The 13,909-nt window shown below is 29.9% G+C and overlaps 1 protein-coding gene across 1 annotated transcript in view; it reads right to left on the bottom strand.

Annotated features, from left to right (window-relative positions):
* Positions 1-115: 115 nt before the first annotated feature.
* The window catches only part of PCBP4_1 (Poly(rC)-binding protein 4), a 104,911-nt gene continuing 91,117 nt past the window's right edge, over positions 116-13,909 (bottom strand). The window contains exon 12 of the mRNA XM_051213121.1: positions 116-358. The gene's annotated coding sequence lies outside the window, so the exon portion shown is untranslated. The remainder of the gene's footprint in view (positions 359-13,909) is intronic.

The raw sequence follows: 13,909 nt of genomic DNA, 5'->3' as shown, positions 1-13,909 counted from the left end.
CTAAAATAATGAAATGAATATTATTTTAGATCAAAATTATAATGAAATAAATCAATATTATACTGAACAAAGTATATAAGTGAACAAGTATTACACTGAATAATCACTATGTGGAATTAGAAAAAAAATTGGAAGTCATGTTTAACAAAAATTGCAATGTATATAAAATGTGGTTTTATCTTCTTATCTTGTTGTTATACCATCAACAATATTGAATAACACTGAACATTTCATTTATCTGTTAACTTTATCATAGATGAATTGACTGGTCATAGTTCATATTCTTTTCAATTAGTTTGCATAGAAATTGTACTTTGATTTAGATTGTGTATGTTATTGTTCAAGTATTTGATTCTTACTTTATGATGGGATTTACGAATGTAAAATAAAAATTGATTAGTTAAAATATATTTTAAGAGATAGAGTAAATATATTTTTACCTATTTATTTATTTAAACACATAAACATTGGTACAAGGAGGCACCAAGTAGATATGCGTCACATAAATCATCCGATTTGTGTGAGGGCTGTGATACTGCCCGGACCGAATCAGGTGGTTTTCTTAGGGGGCCACACTCGGAGCCTTCGACCTAAAGGTCTGACCCACAAGGCAGCGGAGCATCGTGAGGAGATGCAGTCCCATGGTAGCCGGTGAGCAACGATTGGTTCGTACGCCATTTATTCCCGCAGGATACTGGAGCTCATGTGCACCATTGGTTTGGAATCCGGTTAAAGCGCCGGACATTCGCTTTTCGTCCTCTCATTTTCGTAAACAACACCTCCACCCCGAGAATGCAGTGAGTAGGACTTCCCTATTATTAACTATTTTATATACGAATAAACAGTGTACGTTAAAACAAAAAATAGTGAATAAGATATAGAAGCTAGACTTTGTTATTATTTCAATATCGTTAACAATTTCTGGGCTTTGAAAGTGTTGAGAGTTTAGTACGTAGGATACTTTTTCAAAGAAGTGTAGGTCTAATAATATTGTTCGTCTGATGATAAATGTATGGAGCTTCAATCTTTTGCATATTTGTGTTAATTTCCTCTAAAGAGTCATACATTAGAAATAAGGAATAATACTTAAGTTCAGTTCAAATTAGTTTGGAAATACAGAGAACTAATCCCATGGTCCATAATGGGCTATTTATTATAATTTCTTTTAGTATCTTTTATCGTACAATGTCTGATTATACTTAATGTCTGAGTTCGGACTATTATTATTATTATTATTATTATTATTATTATTATTATTAAGATAATATTATACATGTCATTTGTTTTATGATGCCTATGATAAAAATGAGATTAGCTAAAATGTTATTTGATTGGATAACTCATACATTATCGATTAATAGGAAGAGGAATTAAAAAATATAAAAGTAACTGATTTGACATTTGGCAAATGAAGTTAACCATATATTAACCAAACTAAACAATAAATTAGGGAAGTAAAGTGAAACGATTAATTTTAAATATACTTATTTATACTTAATGACAAATTCTGGGAATAAGTATTTAATCTATTAAGCCTTTTCATGCTGATTCAGACAACCTTCTTTTAACTCTGATTAGGTAAGGAAATAAATTTAGGTATCGTTTTTATATTCAACAGATCTAATATATTTAAACTAATGGTCATATAGTTAGACAAATGGCGTATAGTTGAATTGATTTGTATCAATCGAATGTTGATACATTTTATTAGATCCAGCTAGATGTTGTTAGCATGTTGTGAAGTAAACAAGTGTTGATGGATAGTTAAATATGACATATATATATATTCAATATATAAATTTATCGAATAGAATAATACCTTTTTCCAAGATTTACACGCTTACACTAAGTAGAAAAATTTATAGCTATTTCACTTTTAATCCTTGTTATTTTAATGTAACTTTTTATGTTTCAAGCTTGTGTGATAATTAGGAGTATTTGAATGATAGTATAAATTAAGAATCCCAGAAATAACGCATTTAGATCAAGAAGTACTCGATAAGCACGAACGAATGTACTGTATTTGGAATTCGAAATCAAGCATCCAACAAGTACAAAGGAATCATTAGTTCATTCAAACACCACAGTTTGATAACTATTTCCCTGAAACTATAACCAACATGTTTACGTGATCATTTAGTTTATAAGCTTGCTTCTTGACATCTTGTCTACTGATATACCAAATGATTATAGTACTCTAGAATATTTTGTTACCAAACAGACTTATTCAGTTTGGAGATGAAGATCAGTAGATAAATACAACCGTTAATGTAATTGTTATTGATATTACTTAAACTGATCAACTTAATTTAATTAGTCAGTATTACCAGTGACCACACAATATAGATATTTCAAATAGTTTTGTTACATTTGCATAAAAATTAATTATAAGATTTATTGAACTTCTTGTTACACTTGGAAACAATTATTAAATAAACTTTAATTTCTAGTTGCCTATGTAGCAAATTTGGTAGTTTTTTTTGTGTAGATATAAGTTGAATTTATTCATATGTATAGCTAGAAATTGACGATCTTTAATACAATGTTATAATAAATGGAAGTAGTATATATTTCCATTAAAGTTGATTTAATGAGCTACTGATACTTGTAGTTAATTAAATTTTGAAATAGGGGATTTCGGTAGTTTAGATAATAAATCACATTATTGATGTATGAATACAAAAGATATATACATTGACAATTGATTATTATCATTCTCTTTTACAACTTGATCTCCAATGATTTGAGAGTTGTTTACAGCATTTAATCAGATAATCCAATGACCAATTTTACAAACCTTTTTGATCAGTAAGCAATCTCTTCTTAAGATATACCTAACTGAAAATTTTACTTGATCAATACCATATTTCAATAATTATGATGTTCGTACTGATAATTATTAACAGAACTGATTCCTAAGATTCTTTCTAGACAGATTGTGGACATCTACTCTCGTTCAACTGATGAGATATGTATTATTGTTTCAAAGTTGTCATTTACATATGATTTATTTAGTTATGATATTATAACTGTAGATAACATTTTAGAAGGCAAGTCATCAATCAAACTTGAAAATATAGATCTGAAAACCAAGCGATTACACAGAATAAGTGATTCACTAAACATTTTTTTACAATAAAAGATGACATACTGTGAAAAAAGTATATAAATATAGTAACACTTGGATAGATGGTAACATTAGTAAATTAGTTTCCATCTTAATCATAAGCGAATAAGTTAACGCTTTTTTGTTTCGTGTTATTTTTTAACAATCATCAACATGATTGTTAACACTTGAAAAATATAACATTGCAGATATAAATTTATACCGATATTATTGATTATTTAACACTTTACTTTGGATAGTACCTGACGATATAATGTAAGAAAAAGTTAGAAATATGTTTCATACTATCGCGATGAAATGGGCGATGAATCTATTGGATTTTTGTAGACAAATATTAATATTTGGTATCATACAGTATCCACACACTTCTCCTTTCTCGAAAGCTTTGCTGTTGTAACTTTTATCATACATTAGTCATGATAATAATGATGTCAGCATATGTACATTATCAACCATGGAACAATCGTTATAAGCGATACGTTTCATTTATACCATATCTTTTTTATTAGTTTGAAGTTGTTTAGTCACTTACAAAAGCTTTTCTTAGTTTACTAAGTTGTTATAAGTAAGTCGCGTTTACCTTATTACTTCATATATGTGATCAGTGAAACATTTAAGTCTATACACACTGAAGGGTTTCCAAACTAGATTTAGAAGTTTAGGATACCAACATAAAATGTTTAAATAATCATTAAGCCATTATAAAACTTGATTTCAGCCAAGGCGTCATATGTTTGAACTTTATCTAGTTCGATACGAATAACTTAGAAGTATAAAGGCGTTTACACAAAATATGTCACTCAAAGACAAGTATACGAATCTATGTTCGATGGATGTATAACATTATATACCACTCAAGTAATTGATATCAAAGCTTAGTTTACGCAACATTATCATTACAAGTGAAATTAATTCATATCTAATCAATATTCTTTATTTATAAATTCCCTTAATTATAACACATAGCATAGCAATAAAAATATGGCATTTATAGTCTAAAATATTTGTAATTATTTACAAATACTACTAACTAATATGAATAATGATTATCAGTAAAGCTATAAACTATCATCAAACTACATCACGAGGCAAGCTCTAACTTGGAATCCTAGAAAGAAACGAAAACAAGGAAGCCTAAAGAACACACTACGTTGGGAATTAGAAGCAGACATGGAAAGGATGAATAACAACTGGAAAGGATTGCCCAGGACATAGTTGATTGGACAGTGCTATGCACCTATGCACCTCGATGATGTGTAACAGGTGTAAACAATTAAGTAATAGTTTGTAACAGCTTTATTCACTTGTGATAGAAACTAACTTTGATTGTGTAGTTAATATGCTTCCAAGTATTTTTGATAAAGAAAGATACAATCTTATTATTTATCCTTAATGGTTGTTTTATTGTTGATCGGAACTTGTAAAGAAGTATATATATTAGAATAAATAACTTCTTGTGACTGAATTACTGTAACAATAAACAGAAAGTTTAGTAAAAACCATGTTATTTATTAATAAATAAAGGTATTTAGTTACAAAAAAATAGAACATTAAACAATCAGATACAGTAAACTGTTTGAATATTTATCTCATATTTCATGTTTCTACTTTAGAAAATTAAAGATTATTCAAGAATATTCAAGTAATGTTTACTTTTCAAGTCATATTACATGATGTTTATTAAGATTTATTAGTTACAAAATATAAAGAAATATGAACTTTATCAATAATACATGTACTTTCCGCTTTAACACCACCCTTATTACCTACAGTACAATACTTTGTAGTTTTCATATTTTATTGCTATAGTGTTTGTTTTATTTTTTATTTTTTTTAAAAAAAAAAAGACGCGAAACCATAAATTGTGTTCTTGTTTGGAATATTTCTGTTTTTTCTCTTGTAAACTACAATTTGTGATAAATGAATAGAAATTTTTGCGAAACATTATGATTATTATTATTATAATTATTACTATACAAGCTGACATTACCGGATTATTATCATAACTATTAATATTACTACTATACTGTTACTAGAACACTTCAAAATATTTATGTTTACATTGACATCTAGTAACAACTGAAAACTTTACTTATGCAAGGACAAGTTAAACCGATGTCATTCGTTTACTTTTATAAAAAGCAACAACATTTAGCAAGTTAATCTATATTTTTCTTTACTCCTGATTTTCTACATTTAAGAAAAGGTAATATAGTTTTTGTACTAAGGGCCGTTCCCCTTTCGCCTTATCATTAATTACATTAGTTGTGCATAAGGTTTAGTTGTATTTAGAGTAAGATAGATAAATCAATGGTATTATATTTGTGATAACTTAAATGAAATCGGAAATGTGGTTTATATTACGAGAGATATCAGTAAGAACTGAAGCTCATGAATTTGATCTCTAAGGAGTTGTATGCTGAGGAATCCCAAACTAAGACAACAGGGATGTCCAAGCTCACTTGGTTTTCAACTATTTTGTGAGTTGCATTTAACCAAATGGAGAAAACTAACTCGATACTACATACATACACATACAGTGGCATAAATAATGTCGTTTATTCTATACAAAATTATAGAAAATTACCACTAAATACTAATATAAATAAACTTGTAGTATATGTCTTCGTACACACATACATAATCCATATATATGTGAATACGTTTTAGTGATTCCATAAAATATAATTACTTAAATATATTTAGCGTGATCTGTGTATATTTCTTCAATTTAATGGTTTTTCATTCAATGTAAAATAGTGCGTTCACTCTTATTACTGAGTTAATAATTATTTAATTATCATTATGAGGTCGTGGAGATTGTTAAGTTTTTGATTGAGATAATGAATCGATTGATGTTAGACCATCATTCAAAACCTGGAAACACTGGACGAACCTTTCGTCCCATTAAGGAACTCCTCAGTATTGCACATTCACGATCCCACTCTGTTGGATTCGAACCCAGGACCTTCAGTTTTGCGCGAGAACACCCAACCTCTAAATCACTGAACCGGTATCCGACGGTGTTAATGTCTAACTTCAACCAAATTATTAATTTATTAACCTACAAACTTATTATTTTAGCCTTTTACAAGTAACATATAGGCCTATCAACCTGTTCTAATAAAAAAAACATTATTATTATACAACACGAAGTTACTGATTAACTTAAGAAAGTTAATGAGACGTATCTTTTTATACTTAAATTAATATGTGTTGAACATTCGAATAAAATAGAGCCGGAATAAGAAGTTGTCTTTAAACTATTGTATTGTATTCAATTACATTGATTATAAATAATAGAAATAATGTTCTTGTTAAATCCAAATGTAACTTTGTAACTTAGTGTAAATCAGTTTTCATTTTAGAGAATACAATAAATAATCAAATTAAATTAACACAAGTTTAAATAGTGCAAAGGAATAAAGCAGAATATATTTTTCTAAATATATATATATATATATATATATATATATATATATATATAGTCCGGTAATGTTAATGACATATAAAAAATACATTAAGGACCATTTTTGTGTGTATCTGTGTATGGTGATGGGTTCGAAAGATGTGGTATTTGTAATGTAGAAGAGCAGGATTACAAATATATTGGTTCTATTAATCACAATCTATCCAGTGTTTGATCTGTTTAACATTTCGATAGTTTAGTAAAAAGACTAAGATTATCAGAACTATGTGACATATATTAGCGCAATACATTTGAAAAATTCTAATCATACATATACTTGCTAAAAATATATATATAAAGGTTAACTAGACTAGAAATGGAGAGTACGAGGAGACATGGATAATAAAGAAAATAACGTGAAAACAATTTGAAATCTCATCACTTTGGATAATAAGTCAATATCACTAGGGTAGGTTTGAGGTGAGAATAAATTATTTTTGAATACACAAAGTGGATTTGAATTTTCATATGACTAAGTTTTAGAAAACCCTAGTATATATCCTTTAACACTTGAACAACGCCATAAAAGCCGTGTTAGGATCAATAAACCTTGGTGTATACCCTTTTACACTTTTGTACAACACTACAAAAGCCGTGTTTAGATCGATCTTATGATCCGTTTCAATTATATGTTCACCAATACAAGCTGATGGATGTTTATCAGCTACTCTTATTGAGTCATTTGATTTTATTTGTTTCTACAGCCATTGGGGTATGTGTTCAGATGCCCTAACTTGGAGATAACGATTACTCCTCCCTATGTATCTGTGGTAACAGATACATTTAAATTGATATACACAGTGGGATGTGATACAATCGTTTTCATGTCTTAGGTTTTTGGTGAATCATGGATCTTGTTCTTTCCTTGAAAAAAATATCCTCCAATTAAACTTTGTTAATAGCACTAATATTAATCGTACAACATTAAGAGTGAAAATAATAATAATAATATATAAGATGATTAAATTAAACCGTGAACCATTCATCCTAGTTTTATCATACATTATTATCCTTAAAATTTACTGAACACTTTCACTTGTATAAATCACAATTTATTTCAATAGTTATGAAGAAAATAGTTTTTTAATATTTTGCACTGATTTACAAGCATAATCAGACTGATGATATGAAAATTGTACTATATAAATCAGGTGTGTTATCATGTCTAATGTTCTATGTAAATTTCATTAATATCATATAGTAACAAGATAGTTACTAACCATTTTAAAACTAATCCATATGTGTGTATGTATGTATCTTCTTCATTTCTACATTGTAGCTAATTTAATGGATCATTTTATTCTTATACATTTGAATAGTTTATTTAGAACTTATTCTTAATTTTATTATTCTTGATTCATATAGTTTCATTGTGTTATGTGGTTGTTGATCAAACATTTGATTTAATTATTAATCTAAACACATTTCTCATTGTAGTTAATTTGTATGTTTTTGTTTTGTCTACTAAAGTTATTTCTACAGTTTTATGTGACTTTTAACCTGATTCAGGTTAATACAATCTTTTAATCATTTCAACATTTACAAATGATTCGAAAATTGTACAGTTAATTGTTGAAATTGAATTTTTTTGATTGAGATTATGAACCAATTGAGGTTAGGTATTAAGACCATTGAATGACGGCTCATTAGTCTAGAGGTCAAGCGTTCGCGCACAAAACTAAAGGTCCTGGGTTCGAATCCCGCAGGGCGGGGTAATGTATGTGCAATGCTGAGGAGTTCCTTAATGGGACGAAAGGGTCGTCCAGTGTTTCCAGGTTTTGAGTGATGGTCTCAATCGAAAACTTAACAATCTCCACAACCCAATACTGAAATTGAAGTTATTTTGAATCTTGGCAAAACTATCAACTATTAATTTGAACTTATAATTGTATATCCTGATAAAAATTTACTGAAAAAAGAATGCGTTTCGTTCAGATATTTCTGTTTGAATCAAAATACAACTTTATCAAATTTATGCATATTCAAGCAGTTATAAATGAAAGAGTATAGTATTCAAATTATTGTATTAACTAGGAATTCCAGGATTAACGCAATTGAATTAAGAAGACACAGGCACAAACGAATGTATTGTATTTAGAATTCGAATCAAGCATTTAACCAGTACAAAGATATCATTAGTCCATTCAAACACCACATCCGCCACAGCTTAAATAGAAGTATAAGTGTTTGTAATCGGTTGTACGTCTTCTTGTTAAGTTCATCCTGAGTCTGTCCGACATTGTATAAGATAAAAACTTTGTAGTATCTAGAAAGTGCTCATTAGTATTGGAATCAACAAACGAAATCGGAACAGACTCACCTCGAATTGTATACAATCAGCATATCGGTTTTGTACTGAAATCATTAATATCTAGAATTTGAACCATAGATTTTCAACACTATCCTCCCCCACGAAATAATGTTGGATCTTTATATCCCCAAGTTATGAATAATGTGGCTTCATTTAAAACATATTTCTCACATTGTTTAGAGTAAACATTAGAACTGTTTTTGTGATAAGGGTAAACAGCAGTTGATATGAAATCATCCGAAATGTAATCAAACTCGAGGTCACTTAGTACTCGTGCTTCGCATTGAGCAGGTTTTTCACAAGGATCAAATGCATTATGAGGATAGGTAATATATGATATGACATCAGGATTTGATTCTTCTGAAATATTCTCATGAAATTCATTGGGACTGTCATTACAGAGCGTAGGATCGTTAGAAAAATCAGCATCTATCCAAACCACATCAGGTTTCCGATCATGATTAGGTTCATTTAACATATTTTCCTCAGAATTGCAAGTAATTTCATTAGAAATATGTGAATCATTAGGAAAAGTCATACCTGGTACAATAGCATGAGAATTCTGATAAATCGGTTGATTAGGAACTGTTGCCTCACAAGAATTCTGGATTTCAGTTAACTCTGAACTGCCATATGACTCTGCACTGTCTTTTGAAATCGTTGATAAAGATAAATGATCATCATGAAACTCGACTCAGTAGAATCAGAATTACAAGACTTAATATTAGTTGCAGTAAGGTGAACATTAGCATTACAGACTGACTGAATATGTCCAATATCACCACATTTAAAGCATTTAGAATTACGAAATTTACATGAATTAAAAGAGTGGAACTTGCCACGGAACAAACATTGACCAAACTTGTGCCCATCCTCGTGAACTGCATTGCAACTCCTCAATGAATTATCTGCATAGCCTTGAGTATGCACTGGGTCAGGATGACGTAGTAATGTAGTAGAATTTTTTATATCCTCATGAGTCATTTTATGAGATCTTCCTCCTTTACCGCATTCGAAATTTGTATAATTAACATAGTCTAGCAGCAGTTCCTTGAGAGTTGTATAAGGAAGCGAAATGGGCTTTTCCGGCATAGCTAGAGTTCTTAAAAAGCTGTATGCTTCTTTTCCAATGAATGTGAGGAAGTGTGCCACAATATTAACATCCTCATCATCTTCCTTGGTCATAGCCCAGATTTCGAACCTTTCAAAGTAATCTTCAAAAGCTTCCGAAGTTGAATGAATATCTAACTTTTCCATCGCAGGCTCCATCGCGACGCCAATATGGTATTCTAATTATCGTATGAACTAGAAATTCCAGGATTAATGCAATTGAATTAAGAAGACACAGGCACAAACGAATGTATTGTATTTAGAATTCGAAATCAAGCATTTAACCAGTACAAAGTTATCATTAGTCCATTCAAACAACACAAAGAGATATATTTAAATTAAGCGTACAGCGTTCACACTTGATAAATGAATATCTGAGCATTTAACTGTATAGTTATTGAAAGAAGAGTATAAATCGATCAACAGCTGAGTTATTGAAAATATGATCAGCTCTAGTCATATTTCATCGTGTTCCAAGTCCTCTACAACGAGGTATATCTTTAATAAGTTAACAATAAATCATTTATGAGTTTAATAATTTAGCTTTATTTTTAAATTGTATCGAACGCTTCATATACGTTGAATATTTTTACATTACTATTGGTTTTCGTGAAAACATGTTACTTCGTTTTAACACGGGATTATTTTATTCACAATGTTGGAACCGTCATTACGATCAACAGTTAAATGAGTAATTAAAATGAATAACAAACTTAACGTTACTTAATCACGCCTGTTACTCTTTATGGAGGAGCATAGATCGCCTGTAGCTCTTATCGGCCAATTGCCGGTCCCAAGCCCTGGCAATGGGGGGGGTGTGGGTAAGAATTATGACACCTCATGATGAATGCCGAGATTCTTCAGAAGTTACGAGGCCGATGCCTTTCCTAACAACCAGAACGACACTTTTTATAGGTAAACGGATGTTTCAGACAATGTGGGAGACCGGAAGAACCAATCAAATAACAACAGAAAATTTGACGTTAATACATTTAAAAATATCAAGCATGAACTTTGGAATGTTAATAAATAAAGTTAAATTGTCTAAAAAAATAGTGGACTAAATAGTTTATCTTAGGTTTCATAATTTATCTAACTACTGTTAATTTGGACCAGTAACTGTAAAATTTGGTATGAATAAATTAAAATGTAAACGCATTGTTTACTTATTTTTGTTATGAGATTATAGAAATTTGCAAACAGTTTCACAATATTGACAGTTCATATCATAAAGCATTGCTAATGTATTGATGGTGTACTCATTCTGTATTTATGCTTATCCAACTTATTTTAAACACTCTAATTTGTTATCAGTTACACTATATTACAATCCTCTCTGTTAAATTTTTCGAATCAAGGTCCTTAATATTATTTATGGAGTTGGTGGTATTTGTAGAGTATCTAGCGTCGAGAGTTCATATGAATGTTTTATTTTTATTAATGAATTAGTTCTACACTAAATGGATTTCTTTTGTAACCTCATCCTGATATATTTCCATGCAATCATGCAGAAAAAAGTGAACACGCAACACAGATCGTTGATAACTAGATTGTTATGATTTATGAATGTTTAACTGGAACACGTTTGATTCAAGTAATATTTGTTTAGTCATTGAAAATAGGTGATCCTATATGACTAAGTAAATAATCAGAATACAATTGAACTGAATAATAGTACCTTTTAGGTCATATATTTCTTCATATTTCAAAAATGAATACATCTTCGATCAAGAGAAATAGGTATTTGGTATCCAAATTACTATGATTGTGGTGTGTGCTACTTATATTGACATGAGTAGTATATGATGTTAGTCGTGAACAGAAGGTCTGACAACAGAGAGACAAGAGGATCGAACAGTAAAGAATGGAAACAGGATGCATTTTGTATGAGAATGCAAGAACAATGAAGTCTGAGTCATTTTGAGACATTTGGTGGACATTTTGCAAATTAAGCATTTACTTAATGTTTATTAGATTTTATCAACAAATCTTGTAATTTTGTGTTAAATACATTCGATTGTCCCCACCCGTGTTCTGTTAAAGGATAGAAATATCATTCACTTCTTCATTTCACTCAAGAATATTTATGACATTTAGCTTTTAACCTGATAGTTGTTGGAATAGACATTGAACTCCGAAATAAAACAATTATACAGTTGCTTCATGTTGTGTCCTTAATACATACTACCAATCTTCCAGACGTTTAGTTCAACTTTGAACATTCTATGTTGTTTTTCGTGAGCCAGGAGCATTATTATTGGTTTTCATGGGTCAGTTTTATACAAAATATTGAGTAATCAACAGATTTTTCTTATTTGGTAATAAAACTAGTTTTAAAGAAAATAAAAGCTTAGTTGCAGAATTTAAATGTGACTTCAATCATTTCAAAATATCTAAACAAAACTGAGTTATCTTTCAAGATCATGAACTGATACAACCGTTGAAAACGAGGATACTTTAGGTAGATCAGCTGAAACTAAATAGCAAGAGAAGTAGATAAATAAACTACACTTTTGAGTTAGAATTATTAGTCTATTTTCTTTAAGCTTCTATTAACTATTTCAGGGCTGATGGATTTACTCAGTAATTTTGTTAACTAATGGTGTTGTATTAACTAACACTAGAATTTTAAGTCACTGGATCCCACTACAGTGATATCAACCCTACTAAATGATGACAGTAGTGTACCAAGCCATTGTTTTGGTAAACAATTATCTGAATATAAGTTAATAAATATCGATCATCAGTTAATCTATTTCGTTCTTTTACTATTCTTAGTTATGTTTTTTCAGCTAGTGAGAAATATTAGATATTAGTCTAAATTCATACTGTCCATAGAAAGTTCAAGCATTTAGAGATAGTTCTCTAAGTACAAAGCTCAATGTCCGCTAACCGGATACCATCAGCAACAACCTACTGTGGAAGGTAGCAAACCAGTTTTCAGTTAAAGAGGAAATTAGAAAAAAGATTCTGGATATGGATAGGACATACATTATAGTAATCAACAAAATGCATCACGGGAGAAACTCTAACATGGAATTCTCAAGGCTAAAGGACAAAAGGCAGACCAAGGAACACAATGAGTCAGGAATCGGAGGCAGACATCAAAGGAATGAATAACAATCGGAAACAACTGGAAAGAACAGCCTAGGACAGAGTTGGCTGGAAAATGCTGGTGGGCGGCCTATACTCCTCCATCAGTGGTAACAGACGTAAATAATAGAGAACATCATAGAGTTATAAAGTTCGATATAAGTAACGCTGCTGACGTACTTGTCCTTAATGTGTTTATCTTTACATTGATAATAGGTGCACAAAAAGCTTGTTTAATATTGACTATGTAAAATACAACACGGTTTTCGTCCTTTTTCGAGCTGTACTTATGTAAATGGCAAGTGTTAAATCTAATGAAATCAATTCATGATTATTTTTCTGTTAGTATTATGTAAACATGCTTTTTATTTAATTATATAAGAAATCTATTATACTGCCTAGTGGTCTTATTTTTAATTCCAATTCGTTGGGAGAGTTTGAATCAACAGTTCGGTCTTGTTGTCAATTTCAACTCTGTAATATCGTATTAATATACTTTATTTGTTGATGTGTTATCGATTCATTCATTTCACCACTCCTTAAAACGTAGACCCTTCCTTAAATTCACAATCTATAAGAATTAATTATTAATGGATATACTATTACAATCAAAATGCATGACTTATATTCTGCAGATCTATGTTATAATTTAGGAAACAAATAAGTTACTAACTATCTTTTGTTTAATAGATAATATTTTTCATTGTTTACTCATGGGACATGATACTAACTTGATCATAATGTCAATTAAATTTTTAAACAAAAGAAAAAAAGATTCTCGCGAATTCAGTTTTTAAGT

Source organism: Schistosoma haematobium, chromosome 3 (genome assembly GCF_000699445.3).
Source record: "Schistosoma haematobium chromosome 3, whole genome shotgun sequence".
Taxonomy (NCBI): domain Eukaryota; kingdom Metazoa; phylum Platyhelminthes; class Trematoda; order Strigeidida; family Schistosomatidae; genus Schistosoma; species Schistosoma haematobium.
This window is presented reverse-complemented; position numbering and strand designations above follow the sequence as displayed.